The sequence below is a fragment of the Schistocerca nitens genome, chromosome 6, assembly GCF_023898315.1.
Source record: "Schistocerca nitens isolate TAMUIC-IGC-003100 chromosome 6, iqSchNite1.1, whole genome shotgun sequence".
In the NCBI taxonomy this organism is placed as follows: Eukaryota; Metazoa; Arthropoda; class Insecta; order Orthoptera; family Acrididae; genus Schistocerca; species Schistocerca nitens.
This window is the reverse complement of record NC_064619.1, coordinates 522107816-522130903: the sequence shown is the minus strand read 5'-3', so window position 1 is coordinate 522130903 and position 23088 is coordinate 522107816. Positions and strand designations below refer to the sequence as shown.

The window sequence follows — 23088 nt, the reverse complement described above, 5'->3', positions numbered from 1 at the left end:
TATAACTCGAGTGTTCTACAGGAATATTAGTAGAGAGAAATAAAAACATATGACATCAATGAAGTAGCGGGCAACCGTGTGCACACCATGGCAATAGTAATGTATGCAGTCTCTCTTTACCATATTTCCTTCATCTTATTCTAAATTTTCTGGCAGTACTGTGACATATGGCAATACACACTTTCGCATGACACTTCGGACATGGGAAAGATTTAAGATTAGGTAGTCACATTATAAAACACAAACATACCCTGTTACACTTCTTCCTGACTAAAGAGTGTGCTATAAAGCTCCGTTAAGTCACATCTATTCCCATGGAAACACAATAATAATAATAACAATATGCATGAAGGAATTAAGCAACATGGTGAAGAAAAACGCCACACTTGGCAGTAGGAATGCAATGCCTCATCCAAATTCAAGACAGAAGTGTATGCAACAAAACACAGTCCCACGAATAGGATATACAGAAATGTGCTTTAAAAAACGAGGCTCTGGAAGCGCTGTAACTGCATTCAGCGTGGCCAAGAACAGGTAGCATGAAATGTATGCTGTGTCGGATCTACCCATTGGCTCAGTGAGACGAGGTAATGCTCGAGTCGCGTTCGAGCCAAATATTTTGTTTCATTTGAATCATTAAATAGAATCCAATCGACAACTCCACAGTGCGGTATTATATGTTTCTTTCTATTACTATTACTTTTAGTTAAACTTTAATACATAACATGAACTTCTTACAGACGTAAACGACCACTTTGTTTCGTCCATGACATAAATAAAGCCAACAAAAAATAATAGTGTATACAATAACAACGTCTGTATCCAGTGAGGCATAAAATGGTAGGCTACACTAGATTACCAATTATGCTACGCACAATAATTTCATTCTGTACATTTGATCTCCAGGCTTATCCTCACAGAGCCGGTAGGAACACGTACGAGCAATGTTCACTTGGGAGAATATGTTCAAAGCGACCACCTTGCCTTTGCAAATACTTTGGCACCCTCTGAATCATGCTCTGCTGGACTCTACACAACACACTTGCAACCACCATTGCAGAAGCAGCACGTACGCAAGCTATTGGGTCGCGTTCATCCATGGGCGGAGTGCTATAAATTTGTTCCTTTAACTGCCCCCACAAATAAAAATCTCGTAGACTATAGCCCAGGTAACGTGGAGGCCAGAACATTGGGCCTCTATGACCAAACCATTTCCCTGGAAACGCTTCATTTATGTTGTTACGCACATTCATTGCAGAGTGTGGTGGTTCAAAATGGTTCAAATGGCTCGGAGCACTATGGGACTTAGTATCTGAGGTCATTAGTGCCCTAGAACTTAGAACTACTTAAACCTAACTAACCTAGGGACATCACACACATCCATGCCCGAGGCAAGATTCGAACCTGCGACCGTAGCAGGCGCGCGGTTCCGGACTGACGCGCCTGGAACCGCTTGGCCACCGCGGCCGGCAGAGTGTGGCGGTGCACCATCATACTGAAACCACAGCTGTCGCCGAAGACCAAGTGTAAAGTTTTCTAATGCGCCAGGCAAAGTATTGCAAAGAAATATACGATACAGGGGGGCACTCAAAGTGTCCAGCATCGTAGGTAAGGGCATAAAAGCACTCCTCCCACAGTTCCAACCTACAGGTTTAGGCCAAAGCGTTTTTGAAAGTCACGTTCACAGGTGACATACAGTCTGTGTTCCGACCCATAATGGCTATTGTGGAGATTGAAAATACCTTAACGAGTGAAACTATATTCAGCGGTCCATATTATGTTATTTATAAAATGTTCATTATCTCCCACTTGACGCAAAAGCCATTCAGAAAGCTGTACTGAACGAATGCGGCCTTCCGGCCGATGGTGTTGAGTTAATGTGTAATAATATGGACGCAGTTCGTCATCGTGCAACAGTTCAACAATCAGTCTTTGAGATATCTGGAAATGCCTTGCAAAACACGGGTACTTTGCCGAGGTGTCTGGCGAATGGTTTCAAGACACGCGTCCTCTGTTTGTGGCTTACAGATAGTCTTTGGACGACCTCTGTTCATTACTCCTGGGCGAAAATTACGGGTTTCCCGAAGGCTTTGCTCCAGGCGACGGAAAGTTTCTTAACGGGATGGCACCTTTGAGGGTACAGTGCAGCAAATGCACGAGCAGCAGCAGCAACATGAATATAGGCTGCACCCAGCATCAAAAACATATCGACGTATTCAAGGCCGGCCGAAGTGACCGAGCGGTTCTAGGCGCTACAGTCTGGAACCGCGCGACCGCTATGGTCGCAGGTTCGAATCCTGCTTCTGGCATAGATGTGTGTGATGTCCTTAGGTTAGTTAGGTTTAAGTAGTTCTAAGTTCTAGGGGACTGATGACCACAGCAGTTAAGTCCCATAGTGCTCAGAGCCATTTTTTGACGTATTCAATGTTTGTGTACTCCACCGGCATATCGCCTTACGTGAACTTGTCAGGGCCAGTTATAGTTGTGCAATGTGCTGTTAGAAGACAAATGCATGCAGATTAACGGATCCGACTGTCATGAGATAGGATATTGCCATGTGACAAAGTGACGTCAGTGACGAGAGTTAGGGAACAGACGTCTAATAAATAAAAAAGGAACCTGACGACGATTCTAACCATAGCTCCTCCAAGGTGGATGTGGTTTTGATCCTCAGCAACCTACCGTCTTTCTGCAGTTCAAAAGTAGGAGAGGAATCATAAAAAAAGGAAAATATTCGATTTAAATAAATACACCGTTTTTTAACGATATCATCCTCCAAGCGCTCTTCACTAAGGAAATGATACGTGTTCTTGAATAAATAAGGAAAAGGGAGAAAAAAGAAAATCTTCGCGGCTAGGTGAGCATAAGAGCGATCCTCTCCGGCACTTCTGTCTCTGTTCACATCGTCGTTCAGAACTGGAGGAGATACCCGTTCCATTGTTTGCCTCTTCATCGCGTCCAGCAAAAGCGTCTTGTATCCAGGACGTTCCAGCTGCCCAGATGATGTCATAATGCACTCCTTAGCAAATTAGAAAAATACTGTTGCTACTTCACTTGCGCAAAATTACCGTACGTCGTTCATGCACGTGTTTCAGGAAGTCCAGTGCATTCTTCAGGCCGTCACGAATCAGATAATGCATCGCTTAACCTCATAGCCATGTCACTGCGTTCGTCTTGGCTCTTGCATGCAACATTCTCCCCGGCCGCACATAAGACGGTGAGCGTCGTCTTCTCTAACCTGACACACTTGGGCTAATGGGGAGTTCAGCATATTGATGGCGTAGAGGTGGGATCCTTTGATTTGTTTACCATTAACTTCCGGGTACCACTTGCTCGTTTTTCTCTGTCAGTGGTTGTACGGTGAATCATTCGCCTTAGCACTGCCTAGTGGACTCTGGTGCAATGTTTCCAAAGGGTTGGCGAGGCGCCTGCTCGTGAGTATTCGGTAGACGTCGCACGCCGTCGCAGGTCTATGGCCGGTAGATCTATCATAACATAGCGATGATACGGTGATATGGTTGGGAAATGTTCTTCAAGATCACGGGCGCAATTTGAGAAGCTGGTGACAGTGGGCCTATCAAGAGTCACGACGGACTCGACTGTTGTCTAACCCACATATTCAACATCGTGCTGAGATAAAGGACCACTGTGTGATCATGAACGTGTAAGCATGTAGGAGCCTGATGCATCCTCTACCAATGACTAAGGTCTGGGCATTGTATCGGATCTTGAAGAGTAATCTCGCAATGACGAAGATTCCAGATGCACCCAGTATGCATCGAGCATCAGCATCAGAAGAATCGGTGCGTAGTGTGGAATACGTGACGCCATTAGGTATTTATGTTGGCGACCCATTGACTCATGTCTAAGGCACTCTTGACACCGTTCTGGATGGCTTGGAGCAACCTGGTGAAACTGATTGCCGCTTTGCTTAGTACGTCAGTCATGAACGTGATCCTCAGACACTTTTTATTGTCCTGTATCAGGAAGTGTGCGATGCAGTCAGTAAACAGTCCAATTCCAATATTCAGGGTGACCGATTTGTTCATGTTCATACGACTACCTGTAGTAGCCCCAAATCTATTGATCCCATCCAACGATGCATCTGTGCCTTTGCCAGTCTGCACCACCAGCAATAAGTCGTCGACATACACCTTGTACTGAAAAACGTGTCCCCATACCACAAGCCCTGTCAAGCATTGGTGAAGACTGCTGAGAAGTGGTTCAAGGACCAGTGCATGTATGATCGCGGATAAGGGACATCTTGGCTGTTTGATCTCGTAATAGTAGGGGGCGCTAGCAATCGGCCATCAACAAGCTTTTTAGAGGTGGCTCCATGTAATAGCTGTATCACCACGTTGCTGTGTGGCTGCAGGCACTTCATTTGTATCAATACTTCCATAAGATGGGTATGACTGAACCTATCAAAGGCTCGATCGAAGTCTATTGATGACAGAGAACCGCGTAGTCGACATGTTTTCTCCAGTCTAATCGAATCGTGCAATTCGCTGAGTGCCATCTCGACGTTGCTATCGCCTCTGAGGGATATTTGGTTCAAGTGAAATCACGTTATGCAGTGTTCTTGTAAGTTGTGCCGCCATAAGTTTGGCAAAAATCTTAAAATCACAGTTAAGTTGTGTTAGAGGGTGGTAGTCTCTGAGTCATATGCCATCTGAAGGGTTAGGAACTGGATGATACATCAGCACCTCTACAAAGGCAGGCAGAAGTGGCACGTTGGGAGACATTAGTTCAATGCAGATTTCAGTTCAACAGGGAGCCATTAAGTGCTTTAAGGTCTGATAAAACTCGAAGGCTGTTCCGTTTGGCCCCGGTGATTTGTTGGGCCCTCCCTTGCCTATAGCTTCTACCACTTCGTGTTTGTTATTTGCCTCCAGTAATATGGCCTCCGTTTGTTGATCGCGTGTCACAAAGAGTGTGTGTGTAACTCCTGGGCTCGGGCTATAACGTTAGAAGTGATCCTCCGGCGCTAGCCAACAAGTGAAGTCGCCTCTGAGGTTGTAATGCACGAGCTGGTATAGGAAGAGCGGGGCTATTTCTTCCGCGAAGAAGTGTGATCTTTGTCTTCCTTTTTCCTTGCCAGATGGCGTGTAGGTGTTGATAAGCCGCACTCCATATACCGTTACAGGCATTCTGCTTACTGATGACGTCCTCCGCTACGATGACTTCCTTGCGGAGTATCCCTATGAAACTACCAGTTTCTCAAGCTGGTGATATCAGGTTGTCGTAACCAGAGAGGGACAGGAACTCCTGTAAAAGAGCATTATCTGTATCTGCCACATGTAGCGTATCTTTGAAAAAGGTCGTCTTGACCTGTGATCCTATTAGTACTAATGGATACGATGCGGAACGCCGCTTGACGTCCGACATGCGTGGTGGGGCATGCACGTTAGGTGCACATTTACCTTGTGGGTCGCATCAGTGAATCGGCCACCGTCATTTATAAAGCGGGCTCTGTGGAGAGGTTTCACCTCAACCATGGTGCGGTTGCAGGCAGCTGGATTTCCTCACTGTCATTGGCCTAGTTTTGTGGCTGGACCTTCTCAGTCACATCTGTTATGGCCGTATCTTCCCCTACTGTGCCGAGTTCTGGAACATCCGAAGGATCTGCCTTAAAGATGTTACTGGTGTTGAGAAGACGTTGGCATTCGGTAGTGTAACATAAGTCGTCGTCGGAGACCTGAGCAGTCTCTACTGCGGCATCGTCATCGTCTGTCTGTTCTCGTTCATCTTCTTCCGTATGGAGAAAACAACCGTCCAGTGGTATGCAATGTCTTTTCTTTCACCGTTCTGATGACCAGTGCTTGTACTGTCGTACACCCACATTGATATCCGAATGCTGTTTGGACTCCCTGTTGTCTTTAACGTCGGGGACAAAAGCAGCTGTTAGTACCAGCAGCTGGCCGTTTTTCATATTCGTCTCTGTTCCTGCGATATCGGACATGCTGCAGCTGCTCAATGGGGGTACCTCGCTTGGACGCGTTGTCATCCGCCTGTGTCTACTGTGCCACGGGATCGTCAGTCATTTGGTACTGAGGAACGTGCAAGTGGGAATCCTGCCGGAAGGAGGCAGCGTACGTAAGAGTCATGAATGCTGTCGTCTGGGTACAGTTTCGCCCGTCCGTATTTGAATTATCCTTCTTTGGGCGTACTTTGAGCACACATAGCTCTCCTTGCCACAACTTGAGCATGTGTTGGGTTGCCCATCGTAAATAGTTATCTATCTATAGCGATCAATAAGGAGATAAGAAGGAACATGCCATGTAAGCTCGATCCGAAATTCCCTTAACCACATTAAGAACGGGGTATGTCGTAAAAGTTGTTTATTTTTCGGCGACATTGCTGAGTACGTGTTCATATGGCTTTTGAACATTGACCACGGCGTCTTGCAGAATCCTGAAGGGAAGTTCAGAAACTTTAATACTGTGGAATTCGAGTTCCGGGTGATCGATTGAAATTGTCTCCACATTACCATTAGAATGTTAAAGTTTCAGCTCATTCTTATGGTAATGTACAAAGTTATCACATACTTTGTTGTTAATCAATTTGAGGTAAGCCACACCACTCGTTATAAGGAGGTGGATACCAGTTAGGTCGTATGAATCTGCTTTGATCTTTTCCTGTACAAATTGTTTGAAAGTTCTGGGTTGCACGGATCCAGTAGAGATGCAGATGTTGTTGGTTGAGTTGTTGCATAAGTGAGCCATGTTATGTCTACAGTATGGTTACTTACGATAAACAAAAGAGGTAAACGTTTTCTCGTGTGCAGCGCTCCGCGGCATAGATGTAAACAGATGTCTGTGACCCTCTGCCACTGAAGGTGAACTGCACTCAGTGGGCTACGACAGGTGGTACCGTAATGTGGGGAGGTACACAATTCTCTGCACATTCGAATGTGCTGCACGATATGACAGTGTTTCATACATGTGTTTTGAAAATGCACCTGATCTGATTTTGCTAGATAACGTTTTGTCTTGAATTTGGGTGAGGAATCGCATGCCGACCTATAAGTGCGACATATTTTCTTCACCCTGTACATTGCAACCTTCAAAAATATCAATTTAACATATTTTGTTAGTTTCATCTAGTACACATGGCGTAATGCGTACAAGTGCAGACATTTTTGTATGTTATATGATTGTTGTTGTTGTGGTCTTCATTCCTGAGACTGGTTTGATGCAGCTCTCCATGCTACTCTATCCTGTGCAAGCTTCTTCATCTCCCAGTACCTACTGCAGCCTACATCCTTCTGAATCTGCTTAGTGTATTCATCTCTTGGTCTCCCTCTACGATTTTTACCCTCCACGCTACCCTCCATACAAATACTTTCAGAAACGACTTCCTGACACTTAAACCTATACTCGATGTTAACAAATTTCTCTTCTTCAGAAACGCTTTCCTTCCCATTGCCAGTCTACATTTTATATCCTCTCTACTTCGACCATCATTAGTTATTTTACTCCCTAAATAGCAAATCTCCTTTACTACTTTAAGTGTCTCATTTCCTAATCTAATCCCCTCAGCATCACCCGATTTAATTTGACTACATTCCATTATCCTCGTTTTGCTTTTGTTGATGTTCATCTTATATCCTCCTTTCAAAACACTATCCATTCCGTTCAACTGCTCTTCCAAGTCCTTTGCCGTCTCTGACAGAATTACAATGTCATCGGCGAACCTCAAAGTTTTTATTTCTTCTCCATGAATTTTAATACCTACTCCGAATTTTTCTTTTGTTTCCTTTACTGCTTGCTCAATATACAGATTGAATAACATCGGGGAGAGGCTACAACCCTGTCTTACTCCCTTCCCAACCACTGCTTCCCTTTCATGTCCCTCGACTCTTATAACTGCCATCTGGTTTCTGTACAAATTGTAAATAGCCTTTCGCTCCCTGTATTTTACCCCTGCCACCTTCAGAATTTGAAAGAGAATATTCCAGTTAACATTGTCAAAAGCTTTCTCTAAGTCTACAAATGCTAGAAACGTAGGTTTGCCTTTTCTTAATCTTTCTTCTAAGATAAGTCGTAAGGTTAGTATTGCCTCACGTGTTCCAACATTTCTACGGAATCCAAACTGATCCTCCCCGAGGTCCGCTTCTACCAGTTTTTCCATTCGTCTGTAAAGAATTCGCGTTAGTATTTTGCAGCTGTGACTTATTAAACTGATAGTTCGGTAATTTTCACATCTGTCAACACCTGCTTTCTTTGGGATTGGAATTATTATATTCTTCTTGAAGTCTGTGGGTATTTCGCCTGTCTCATACATCTTGCTCACCAGATGGTAGAGTTTTGTCATGACTGGCTCTCCCAAGGCCATCAGTAGTTCTAATGGAATGTTGTCTACTCCCGGGGCCTTGTTTCGACTCAGGTCTTTCAGTGCTCTGTCAAACTCTTCATGCAGTATCTTATCTCCCATTTCATCTTCATCTACAACCTCTTCCATTTCCATAATACTGTCCTCAAGTACATCGCCCTTGTATAAACCCTCTATATACTCCTTTCACCTTTCTGCCTTCCCTTCTTTGCTTAGAACTGGGTTGCCATCTGAGCTCTTGATATTCATACAAGTGGTTCTCTTCTCTCCAAAGGTCTCTTTAATGTTCCTGTAGGCAGTATCTATCTTACCCCTAGTGAGACAAGCCTCTACATCCTTACATTTGTCCTCTAGCCATCCCTGCTTAGCCATTTTGCACTTTCTGTCCATCTCATTTTTGAGACGTTTGTATTCCCTTTTGCCTGCTTCATTTACTGCATTTTTATATTTTCTCCTTTCATCAATTAAATTCCATATTTCTTCTGTTACCCAAGGATTTCTATTAGCCCTCGTCTTTTTACCTACTTGATCCTCTGCTGCCTTCACTACTTCATCCCTCAGAGCTACCCATTCTTCTTCTACTGTATTTCTTTCCCCCATTCCTGTCAATTGTTCCCTTATGCTCTCCCTGAAACTCTCTACAACCTCTGGTTCTTTCAGTTTATCCAGGTCCCATCTCCTTAAATTCCCACCTTTTTGCAGTTTCTTCAGTTTCAATCTGCAGTTCATAACCAATAGATTGTGGTCAGAATCCACATCTGCCCCTGGAAATGTCTTACAATTTAAAACCTGGTTCCTAAATCTCTGTCTTACCATTATATAATCTATCTGATACCTATCAGTATCTCCAGGATTCTTCCAGGTATACAACCTTCTTTTATGATTCTTGAGCCAAGTGTTAGCTATGATTAAGTTATGCTCTGTGCAAAATTCTACAAGGCGGCTTCCTCTTTCATTTCTTCCCCCCAATCCATATTCACCTACTATGTTTCCTTCTCTCCCTTTTCCTACTGACGAATTCCAGTCACCCATGACTATTAAATTTTCGTCTCCCTTCACTACCTGAATAATTTCTTTTATCTCGTCATACATTTCATCAATTTCTTCATCGTCTGCAGAGCTAGTTGGCATATAAACTTGTACTACTGTAGTAGGCATGGGCTTTGTGTCTATCTTGGCCACAATAATGCGTTCACTATGCTGTTTGTAGTAGCTAACCAGCACTCCTAGTTTTTTATTCATTATTAAACCTACTCCTGCATTACCCCTATTTGATTTTGTATTTATAACCCTGTAATCACCAGACCAAAAGTCTTGTTCCTCCTGCCACCGAACTTCACTAATTCCCACTATATCTAACTTTAACCTATCCATTTCCCTTTTTCAATTTTCTAACCTACCTGCCCGATTAAGGGATCTGACATTCCACGCTCCGATCCGTAGAATGCCAGTTTTCTTTCTCCTGATAACGACGTCCTCTTGAGTAGTCCCCGCCCGGAGATCCGAATGGGGGACTATTTTACCTCCGGAATATTTTACCCAAGAGGACGCCATCATCATTTAATCATACAGTAAAGCCGCATGTCCTCGGGAAAAATTACGGCTGTAGTTTCCCCTTGCTTTCAGCCGTTCGCAGTACCAGCACAGGAAGGCCGTTTTGGTTATTGTTACAAGGCCAGATCAGTCAATCATCCAGACTGTTGCCCCTGCAACTACTGAAAAGGCTGCTGCCCCTCTTCAGGAACCACATGTTTGTCTGGCGTCTCAACAGATACCCCTCCGTTGTGGTTGCACCTACGGTACGGCTATCTGTATCGCTGAGGCACGCAAGCCTCCCCACCAACGGCAAGGTCCATGGTTCATGGGGGAAGGTTATATGATTAGTGTACACAATAATGTACATATTATCTACACAAAACAGGGTGTTGGTTGTTTTTTCTCTGTATCTAACAGTTTACCCACAAACTCGTCTCGTAATTTACTACCTGATGTTTACTGCATGGCTGTAACTGCACAGATAAGTGGGTTATGACTGTCAGAATTGATTAATCGTCTTGCACCTACTTGTCCACGCTTCTACATTTGACCCGCTTAAGCATTAATGGCGTACTCTTGCCACATCTGATTGGAGGTACTAACCAATCTAAAAACATATGACTTGTAAAAACTATATGTATTAATCTGCAAATGAGGTAAATGCTGAATCAGTATTAAGTCATTACACCATCCTCAGTCACTAATAGAAGTATCTGAACATATACCTGTTACAGCCTTCATTGCATGCTCAAACACTGCTCTGACATGATGCCGTCGCTGATCATACATATTCTTCTTTAAAACGTAGCCATTATCCTTCATTCCACGTCAACCCCATTCTCCATGCGCTAGTATTTTGCGAATAATTGTTTTTGTATGATCTGACTTTCAGAAATATTGCATTCAAATGTATTGTGGTAGGTAAACCATTTTGTGTTAACTTCCGATGAATATACTTACACAGATACCTAACTCAACATGATCATTATGTACCTTATGTTCCATTATACTATTTTCAAAAGCATATTCTAGTTTAAAATATGTCTACTATTATTCATTCCACATCTAGCTCTTTCTCCATACGCCAGTATTTTGCAAATAATTGTTTTTGTCTGGTTTCACTTTCAGATGGATTGCACTCAAATCTATTGGGGTATGTAAACCATTTCGCATTGAACTTCTGATGAATGTACTTGCACAGATACCTCACTCAACATCATCATAATGTACTTTCAGTTTCAATACACTATTGTCTCTAGACTGGGTCTTCTGCTGACTGCTCTGACAAAATGACCATTAGTCGTCTCGGATGCTTTCTGTTGGATGGCACCTCTGAGGTGTATATGTAAGTGTATGTGTGTCAGCCTGTCTTCCATCTGCAGCATGGTCGCAAGTGATGACAATTAGGTTTTGTTGGTGTGATGTGTGCATGTTGGTCTCTGTCGATTGTGGATGGTTATACGTAGTTCTCTACCCTTTCTCATTTCTTAAGCGGTTTCAACTGAGCACTTGTCTATTCTATTTCTATTCTGTGTTGGTAATGCTAATTGCTTCTACGGTATCAATTAAGCGATGTGTTGTAATCGGTTTTTTTCCCTCCATTGTTTATTCACTAGTATACTAGGAGCTGTTTTGTAGCGATGTCACACACATTAATAACATAGGTATAATGTAACTTAGCCTTTTCATGGAATCATAGCAGTGTGTTATTTTTTAACACGGGATAGGTGTGTATTTGTTACCACAATTCTGCAGAATATGAAATGATGTAATTAATTTATAGTATTTAACCACATACTGCAGTGTCAATGTGTCTTAACTTATAAATTACGGTAATATTTACTGCCATTTTTACAGCATTACAACTCCATACTCGCCAAGAATGTTAGACTTCAAGGGAGTGCTGCAGCACGAAACTGCAATAAAATTATTGTAAATTTGTCAAGTGATTATGACGTTACTTTCGGTAATGACAGTTAAAATTAGTATGTATTGTAATACTGCTTATGAAATCGCATTACATGATTAGAGGATATTACACTGTCACACGCAGTTCGTGTCGAACATTTTCCAACATTTTACGGAATATTTCGTGGCATTATATTTACTTATACATCTTAGAATGGAAATGTGGGTATTTGGGTGAAAATTACTTTAAAATGTATGTAGAGATGGGAGGTGGATATTTTATGCCTTTGACATCGTTACTGCAGAAGCCGCGCAGAAGGTTCTGTGTATGGAGGACTGTGCTCCACATCTCTCAGTGGTTGCGGACAAATATTGTGCGTCCCAATTGAAGGCATAATGCGAATTGCAGGTAGTCCTAGGTAAGTCAACAGAAAAAATAACATGCCAGATGTACCGCACCTGTCACACATAATTCATCTAGAGGAGTGGATGGACTAACATTTTCTGCCATTTTGTGGAATTTGGAATGCAAAACATCTAATAACTCGCAACAACAAAATTTTTGTAAGATACATGTGTTTGTAGCATACAAGTTCCTCCTTCATGCATGTATAAATCCATCTTTGTGAATCATTTACCATGTGGAACCACTTTTTACGTAATTATATGAATTTAATGCCATCACATTACTTTTGTCTGCTAATCTATAAATTATTCAAGGGACACAGGCAATTTAAGTGTAGAAGTATTTAGTGTGATGCTTCACATTGCTTGCAATGTCTGTGAAATCATAAGTACTACACACCTTTATGTTTGTTCGAATTTTTATAAAGGTATTGCATATTGCAAAAGGTTTCTAAGCTGTGTGCATTTTAATAATTTGTATAGACTCTTAAAAAGCTGAAATATTTAGTTCAAAGCTCCATAGAGCTTGCAAGTATAATAGTTACATGTAATACAATAAATCTTCAACTGTCTCATGAATATGTATAAACATGGCATTTTGTTCTGCATTTTAAGTGATGTATGATAATAAAAAGCCTTCTTCATTCCTAAAATTGAACAACTTTATTCTCCCTAAAATCGAGAATTTCTCCCTTCTTTCCTGACTAATATGGTATTTATTTCTATTTTGGCTATGTTTTGTATGTTATGAACTTTCATTAGGTTATGAAGTCGTTTAATATTTGATTATAGGAAATAAATGCTTCATCTTTATCCATCCTAAAATGCTGCATGAGATCAATTTAAATTTAGAAATATTTTAGTTGAGGGTGCAGTGTGAGTTACATGAAGAGTATGCCAAATTAATTACGTTCAAATTATGGATCTACCTGCTTAGCATGGTATCTTAGCTGACACGTATTTTATGTAGTTATACACCTAGTAAGGATAGTTTTACAGCATTGATTGCTGAGCCCTATCTTCTAAAATGTAAACTGTTATTAGACATGGAAATAGCACTGCAGTACTTACTTTAGAGTTTTAGTGTCTAATTTGGCATCTACGTGTGTATGCTGAAATTAACATTATGGTAATCGACATATACATTGCACTTTCATGCGTTTAAAATGTATTTTGAAGAGTTTTATACTTCTAAAGAATATTATGGCATTTGCAAAGCATCATAGATGTGAAAAATAATTAATTTAAGGCTCTGTTCCCCCATGAACCATGGACTTTCCCGTTGGTGGGGAAGCTTGCGTATCTCAGAGATACAGATAGCCGTACCATAGGTGCAACCACAATGGAGGGATATCTGTCAAGAGGCCAGACAAACCCGTGGTTCCTGAAGAGGGGCAGCAGCCTTTCAGTAGTTCCAGGGGCAACAGTCTGGATGATTGACTAATCTGGCCTTGTAACATTAACCGAAACGGCCTTACTGTGCTGGTACTGCGAACAGCTGAAAGCAATGGGATACTACAGCGATAATTTTTACCGAGGGCATGCAGCTTTACTGCATGATTAAATGATGATGGCGTCCTCTTGGGTAAAATATTCCAGAGGTAAAATAGTCCCCCATTCGGATGTCCGGGCGGGGACTACTCAGGAGAACGTCGTTGTCAGTAGAAATAAAACTGGCATTCTTCGGATTGGAGCGTGGAATGTAAGATCACTTAACTGGGCAGGTAGATTAGAAAATTTAAAAAGGGAAGTGGGTGAGTTAAAGGTGGGAACTAGTGAAGTTCGGTGGCAAGAGCAACAAGACATTTGGTCAGGTGAATACAGGGTTATAAATAGAAAATCAAAAAGGGGTGATGCAGGAGTAGGTTTAATAATGAATAAAAAATAGGGGGCGTTTAAACTACTACGAACAGCGTAGTGAACGCTTTATTGTAGCCAAGATAGACACGAAGACCACGTCTTCCACAGTAGTAGAAGTATATATGCCAACTAGCTCCGTAGATGACGAAGAGATTGAAGAAATGTATGATGAGATAAAAGAAATTACTCAGATAGTGAAGGGAGAAAATTTAATAGTCATTGGCAACTGGAATTCGACAATTCGACAGCAAGAGAAGGAAGTGAAGGAAAAGTAGTAGGTGAATATGAAATGGGGGTAAGGAATGAAAGAGGAAGCCGCCTGGTAGAATTTTGTCGAGACCATAACCTAATCATAGCTAACACATTAAGAATTGTCAAAGAAGGCTGTATACGTGGAAGAGGCCTGGAGACACTGGAAGGTTTCAGACAGATTATATAATAGCATTCGTAGACTTAGAGAAAGCTTTTGACAATGTTTTGAGTGGAATACTCTATTTCTAATTCAGAAGGTAAAATACAGGGAGCGAAAGGCAATTTACAATTTGTACAGAAACCAAATGGCAGTTATATAAGAGTTGAAGTTCATGAGAGGGAGGCAGTGTTATGGAAGGGAGTGAGACAGGTTTGTAGCCTATCCCATATATATATATATATATATATATATATATATATATATATATATATATATATATATATATATATATATATTGAGCAAGCAGTAAAGGAAACAAAAGAAAAATTTGAAGTAGGAATTATAATCCATGGAGAAGAAATAAAAACTTTGAGGTTTGTCGATGACATTGTAATTCTGTCAGAGACAGCAAAGGAAGACCTGGAAGAGCACTTGAACAGAACGGATAGTGTCTTGAAGGAGGATATGAGACGAACATTAGCAAAAGCAAATCGAGGATAATGGAATGTAGTCGAATTAAATCAGGTGATACTGAGGGAATTAGGTTAGGAAATGAGACACTGAAAGTAGTAGATGAGTTTTGTTTTTTGGGGACCAAAATAACTGATGATGGTTGATGTAGGTTAGGTTAGGTTAGTGTTTTTTAACGTCCCGTCGACAACGAGGTCATTAGAGACGGAGCGCAAGCTCGGGTTAGAGAACGATGGGGAAGGAAATCGGCCGTGTCCTTTCAAAGGAACCATCCCGGCATTTGCCTGAAACGATTTAGGGAAATCAAGGAAAACCTAAATCAGGATGGCTGGAGACGGGATTGAACCGTCGTCCTCCCGAGTGCGAGTCCGGTGTGCTAACCACTGCGCCACCTCGCTCGGTGATGGTTGATGTAGAGAGGGTTAAATGTAGACTGGCAATGGCAAGGAAAGCGTTTCTGAAAAAGAGAAGTTTGTTAACATCGAGTATAGATTTAAGTGTCAGGAAGTATTTTCTGAAAGTATTTGTACCGAGTGTAGCCATGCATGGAAGTGAAACACAGACGATAAATAGTTTAAACAAGAAGAGAGTAGAAGCTATCAATATATGGTGCTACAGAAGAATGCTGAAGATTAGATGGGTAGATCACGTAATTAATGAGGAGGTTCTGAATAGAACTGGGGAGAAGAGGAATTTGTGGCACAATTTGACTAGAAGAAGGGATCGGTTGGTAGGACATGTTCTGAGGCATCACGGAATCACCAATTTAGTATTGGAGGGCAGTGTGGAGGGTGAAAATCATAGAGGGAGACCAACAGATGAATAAACAGGCATATTCAGAAGGCTGTAGGTTGCAGTAGGTACTTGGAGATGAAGAAGCTTGCACAGGATAGAGTAGCATGGAGAGCTGCAACAAACCAGTCTCTGGACTGAAGACCACAACAACAGCAACAGGACTCTGTTGTGTCTTAAAGGAAGTGTTGCACGTAGAATGAAAAATCATCGCTTTTTACCAGCGGAGATATGTATTGGTGACAGTAAGTCGTGGTACAAATATCGAACAATGTGCATTTTCAACCGTGCAGCTATCTGTTGGTGATAATGAGTAATAGGGACATATAATATCAGTTGATTTTATTTAGCGATTTTCAGGGTTTTTGGTACTGCATTTAAACCAAAGCTTTTGTTCAATGACTATTTATTACTAATTGGTTAGTTACATTTTATTAGGAAATGTTGAACCTCTAATTATTTATAGGCAGTATGTTATATGGAGTTAATCACTTAAAACGTGCACTACAAGTTTTTTGGAAATGGAATGAGATATTGATGTGAGGTTTTCACAGAACTGATTGGTAGTCAGGGGTTCATATTGTTTGCCGATAAACAGACTGCAGTTATACGTAGAAAGTGTATTTCTTGCGCAAATATAGACATTTTAAGTGGAATAATGCCTATTGACGCTAACAAACTAAAAATACGATAGATTTGCATGTCAGTGGTGTTTGTTGGGCGATTATAGTGCGAGCATTTTACGAGATATCGTTTTTTGAGAAGTTTGCACACCGACACTTGTTTGTTCCATTCGCCCTGGGTAGTTGCCAGGTACGATACTGTTATGTTTGTTTGGTGTGTGCTTATGTGTTTTTTGAGTGCATTGCGCCTTGCTGGTCAGTTGGCGTGTGACAGTCCAAAAAGTTGTTCGTGAGTGAACGGTTGGGTTTACCAGTGCAGAAAATGCCGACTTTTTCATTGTGTACGGAGAGTGTGGGAAGAATGGAGTTCCTTTTGGTACGGTGTATGCAGCGAACATCCTAAGAGACGTCAACCTTCTCGGCAGCTATTTATCAGCGTCTTCAACCAATTATGCGAGAGTGGTTGTGTAACACCTAGGCAACGTAACAGAAGAAATCAAACTGAAGAGATGGAAATTAATGTTCTTTCTGTTGTTGCAGTTGATCCGAACTTTAGCTCCCGTGGAACCGCACGAGGAAGTGACGTGAGTCAGGCAAGTTTCCAACGCATTCTCTATCTACATAGGTTCCACCCCTATCACATCTCTCTTCTGAAGTGCTGAATGGAAACGATTATGAAAATCATGTTAACTCCTGCATATTGGCATTAAGATAGGATACTTCAGATGTATCAAGTACCTTGTTTAGTGATGAAACCACATGTACCAATCGTGGCCAGGTAAACCACAGAAACATGCCCTATTGGTCTGTTGACTATTGCCTTTGGTTTCATCAGGCGGAACATCAGCGTCCATGGAAAGCGTAAACGTGTGGTATAGGATAGTGAAAATCTATCCATAGGCCCCTTGATTCGTAGACGGAACACTGAACGCGTACAAGTATCGCAGCTTCCTAATAACACCATCTTCCAAGGATGCTAGAAGACGTTTCTCTGCAGACTAGGAGGAACCTGTGATACCAAAATGATGGCTGTCCAGCCCATTGTGCACGAAGTACTGCAATATGTCTTCACGAACTGTTTCCAAATCGTTGTATTGGACGCAGAGGACCTTTCCCTGCACCTGTCTGCTCCTCGGACATGACACCTGTAGACTTTTTGCTATGGGCAAAGCTGAAGGACGTCGTCTACAAGGACAGCCCTGACGCAGACAACACACTTGAATACTAAGCTCATGAAGATAACTAGTTAATTTGTAATAATTGTAAATAATGTTATACTTCAAGGAAGTTAATTAGAGCCTATTTATAAATCTTATCTATTGAAGGTTTTACTTGTTTCAACATATTTATCGAAATAAGGGTGAGTTTCTGTGTACTTTAGATGGAGGATTTCGCACAAATTTAAGACGTTTGAGTAAGTATTAAGTGAAGAATCTAAGTTTTTTTCGTTACACAAATGTTTAGTACTACAGTACTACTCGCGGAATTGAAGGTTCTAAGTTCTATCTTTTAATTCTTTTCTGCGTGAAGTCCATATCACCCTTATGTGATCCTAAGGTCGCTAAAATTTTGGGTATACAGCTTTTGAGTTTTAACGTTATTAATTCGGATGTTCCCTGGAGCTGTTGTGACAGATGGTTGCATTGGGATGAATGCAGTGGCATTGGAATTGGGGAAGTAAGTGGGTCTCTTTCATGGTATTGCAAAGTATGTTCAAGGCATAGGAAAATAACTGAACAGGAAGGGGAGATGGGAGCCCTTAAGGCTGATCTGGATAGTGCTAGGGAGAAACTAACTATGTTAAGGGGGTAGAAGGCTGAATACAGGTGGGAAGTGGTGGAACAGCGGTCACAGAAAGAGAACAGTATCTGACAGTTTTATCAGTGGAACAAATAACAGATTCACCTTGCTATCTCAGTTGACAAACGAGTAGGAGGAAAGTTCTGTTGTTAGGTAGTAGCTGTGGAAGAGCGCTGGCTAGCTCTTGCAGAAAAAATTAGGTGACAGGTACCAGGTCACAAGTTTTTTTCAGGCCCAGTGCATGTCTTAGCCAAGTGATATAGGATGTAGGATCATTGAGCAAGGGCTTTGCAAAGCAGGATCATGTTGTGATGGTGGATGGACCAGGAAACAATATTTATAGGGATTAGGGCTACAGTATTTGGTATGACCTGGTAAAAATAGTATCTGCAACAAATCATACAAAATGTTGGCTTGGTTCCTGCTTTCATGCAGGGTGATCGGCTCCAATCGAACAGCTCTGTCAGCAGGGTCAATATGGAGTTAGATCAGGTGCTATCAGTGGCTACTTTGTCAGGCACAAGGTTGGTTTCTGTTCATACTGTTGATAAGTGGCCGCTCATGAGACATGGCCTCCATCTCAGTTGGAAAGGGAAGGGTAAACTGGTCAACATGATAGCAAAATCTTTGAGGACAGTCGCTGAAACTGATGGGAGTACCTCTTTTTCAAGGCTAGGATCAGTGTCCAGTGACCCAATATTGAATGAAATTAAGCTTAATAAGACAAGCAGTTACTAAAGATGTTAAAACATCACAAGATTCTCATATAATTAGAGTAAAAAATAATCTAAGTATATTGCATGAAAATATCTTGGAATTAAAAAACAAAGTAGATGAGCTTCGTGTTTGTTTACAAGATTTAGAAACTGAGGGTGGAATAGATATATTATGTCTGACTGAACATCACAGATATGGAGAAGGTAAATGAAGGTGGGTATAAGCTTTCAGAAATGCTATGGAGAGAGATGGAGTTGCCTTATACGTTAAAATTTATCATAGTTTGAATAATTTAAAACTAAAAAATTGTATGTAGGGCAACATATAGAAGAATATGCCTGTGAACTTAAACTAAATAATTGTACTTTTATAACAGCAGCTGTGTGTAGGGCCACAATGGGAAACTTCCAGCTATTTCTGAAAAGGATTCTTTGTTGCGGTATCTGCCTGCAAATTGTTGTTTTTGGGGATTTCAATGTAGATTTTCTGAAAGAGTCGGCTAGAAAGAATGACTTTGAAGTATTGCATGGGTCTTTCAATTTGGTATGTTATTAGTTTTCCTACTCGGGTTGTACAAGAATGCAGCACTCTGATAGATAATGTTTTTATAAACCAAGATAAATTTATTCAAATAAAAACCTTTCCTCTTAAGAAAGGTCTTTCTGGTAATGATGCACACTTAGTTATGGTATATGACATATCTCCATATAGTAATGTAAAACAGTCTTCGAAAATAGTGCATTTAGTTAACGATTTAACAATTGTAAATTTTAAGGAAAGCTTGCAACAGTTAGGCTGTGATGACGTGTACAAGAAACCTGATGCTAATTTAAAATTTAACCTATTTTGCGATACCTTTGTGAGTATATTTGAAAACAGTTTCCCTAAGAAAACAGTGAAACACAATTGTAAGACACCATCTATAAACACATAGCTGACTAAAGAGATAAAAGTAAAAAGGGGAAAGTTTTTATAGCTAGTAGGAGTAATGATCAGAAACAAATAAACATTATAAAAACTACTGCACTGTATTAAGAAAAACTATGGAAAGGTGCAGACGTATGTGCATTATGTCTGAGATTATCACCACTGATAATAAAAATAGAACAATTTGGAATTATGTTAAAATGGAAATAGGGCAACCAAGAGTACAGAAAGACTGTATTTCTATCAATATCAATGAGTAGTTTGTCAACAAAAAGTCAGAAGTACAAAATATTTTTAATTATAATTTTTCAAGTGTTGTAGATAACATAACATGCAGCTGTCCATTAAAAATGCAAGGCTTTTTACAGAACAGGCAATTTGATACAACTGAAATTCAACCCACTTTTTCTACTGAAATTAGGAAAACAATAAATTCACTCAAAAGTAAAAGCTCACAAGGAATTTATGGAATTTCCAACAGAGTCCTAAAGGCTTGTTCCCAACATATAAGTAATATTCTCAGTCAAATATGTAGTAACTCACTGAAATAGGGCTTTTTTCTGGATAGATGGAAATATGCTATTGTTAAACCACTGTGTAAATAGAGGTATCAGTCTGCAGCTAACAGCTATGGTCTATCTGACTTCTGACACCTTCATCCAAAATTATTGAAAAAGTAATATATTCAAGAGCACCTTAACATGTTTGTAAAAATGAAATACTAACAAAATGTCAGTTTGGTTTCAGAACGGCTTTTCAACAGAAAACTCTATATACAACCTTTTATTGATCAAATGTAAAATGCTCTGATTAACCAAGTATCACCCACTGGGATTTTTTGCGTTCTTTCAAAGGCTTTTGACTGTGGAAGTCATGAAATGCTTCTAGATAAGATTAAGTATTGTGGTATGAATGGGATAGTGCACAAATGGTTTAATTCATATTTAACTGGAAGAATATAGAAGGTTGAAATTAATAGCAAAGATAATCTGCAAAACTCAGCAGATCCGTCTTACTGGGGAGGCATGAAGAATGGTGTCCCACAGGGCTCAGTCTTGGGCGCCTTATTGTTCTTAATAAGTTTTAATGACTTGCCACACTATAGTCAAGCACATGCAAAACTAATTCATTTTGCTGACGATTCAAGTATAATAATCACACTAAACAAACAAAGGCTAGCTGAGGAAATTGTAAATAATGTCTCAGAAAGTTATTAAGTGTTTCTCAGCAAATGGTCTCTCACTATATTTTTATAATACACAGTGTATACAGTTCTGCGCAGTAAATGGTATAACACTATTGACAAAAATAGACTTTGAACAGAAGTCCGTTACTAAGGCAGAATATCCAAAACTTATGGGTGTGTATGTTGATGAGAAATTGAATTAGAAGCACATTAATGATCTACTGAAACGTTTGAGTGCAGCTACTAAAGCTATTAAGGTTATTGCAAATTTTGGTGATAAACATATCAGTAAATTAGCTTACTATGCCCATTTTGATTCACTGGTTTCATATTGCATTATATTTTGAAATAATTCATCATTAAGGGAAAAGTACTGATTGTACCAAAAGAGTGTAACCAGAATAATATCTGGAGCCAACCCAAGATAACCATGAGGACATTTATTTGAGGGACTAGGGATAGTCACAGTACCTTCACAATGCATATATTCACTTATGAAAATTGTTATTAACAACCCATCCCACTTAGAAAGGAATAGCATAGTGCATAGCTATGGAAGTGGTAGAAATAATTGATCTTCACTATTCTGGATTAAATCTGACTTTGACACAGAAAGGAGTGAATTTTACTGCCACAGAATTCTTTGATGATTTACTAAATAGCATTAAGAGTCTGACATATATCCAAGCAGCATTTAAAAGAAAATTAAAACAATTGTTGAACGACAACTCCTCCTTCTCATTAGATGAATTTTTATAGATGATGTAGAAAAAAAAAATATTTTTATTGTATAAAGAAACCTTATCTTAAACTAACATGTTCCACAGCATTACAACATGTCGTATTCATGATCTAAAAACAAGTATTAATGTAATTACACCTAATGATATGCAATGGTTTATTACTGTAGCTTGCTTCGACATCTCTGCTGAAATGCTGGCACGTGTGCAGCAGTCGTTCCTGACCAGACTGGAAGCGTGTATTGCAGCTGCCATGGTCATTTTGAACACAACCAGTGATGGTCAGTTGTCTTGTTACTGATCAGAAACCACATAGCTAGTGTATGGACTTTTTTTTGTTCTTTAATGTGCTCTGCCACAGGTATTGTACAAGTGTCAGTGTGGTAACTTTTAAAACTATCATTTTCATAAACGGCTTGTACTAGAAACCTGCTACAAACACCACTGAAATTCTAATGTACCCTACTTTTAGTATGTTAATTGAAACAGACATTGTTTCATTTAGAAAGTGTATATTTGAAGAAAAAATACACTTTCTAATTATTATTACGATCTGTTGATTGGATAACAATCGAGACCCTGACTACCAATCAATTCTGTGAAAACCGCACAGCAATAGCACTTTTCATTTCCACAATATTTGCCGCACAATTTTTATGTGATTCACCCCATACAATCGTTCCAGTTCCATAGCGAATGATATACAGCTTCTGCTGGTTAGTTAGTCTATAAACGATTTTCGGAAGCCTCTAATGCAAACATAGGTCGTCATTTTGACGAATATTTCGGATAATTTTGAGCACAGGCCAGATGAAGCTACACTCTAACAGTAACACTAAAATGATTTGAGGAGAGGAGAGAGAGGTGTGTGACGTATTTTTCTGATAAATAATTCAAGTCGTTAGGATACTTTTGAGCACAGCTCAGATGGACTTCTTCTCAAATGTGACAGTCTTCTTCTGCTTTCTATTCTGGCTGGAAGTCGTGGCCAGACCCTCTGACGGAACTATGATGGATTTTAATGATAAAAATGGGCAGGGGAACTTGATTCCTACTGGCACTGGGTCCCACAGTTATTGGCCAAGAGCACAATCACATTGACATGCGATTGGATCAGAGCAAAGTGTAGGACTGGGAGGGAAGGGGCGAGATGAGTAGGGCTGGAGAGGGGGGGCGGGGTTGAGGGAGGAGGATGCGGGGGGGGGGGAGGAGGGCAGTGGAGAGGAGTGGCGGCCTTGAAGATAACAAGAACAATTACCTCAGCTGTAACCTGACAACGGAAGTGCTGACTTTGCTGGTCTAGAATCTACAGTTCTACCGAACTATATGGTCTGTAGATTGTGATAAAGAAAACACTGTAATCCAAACTTGGTATCA

At 40.5% G+C, this 23088-nt stretch overlaps 1 long non-coding RNA gene across 2 annotated transcripts in view; it reads left to right on the top strand.

Moving 5' to 3' along the window:
• Positions 1 to 23088, top strand: part of LOC126262320 (uncharacterized) — a 439820-nt gene that overhangs the window by 398133 nt on the left and 18599 nt on the right. The window lies entirely within an intron of this gene.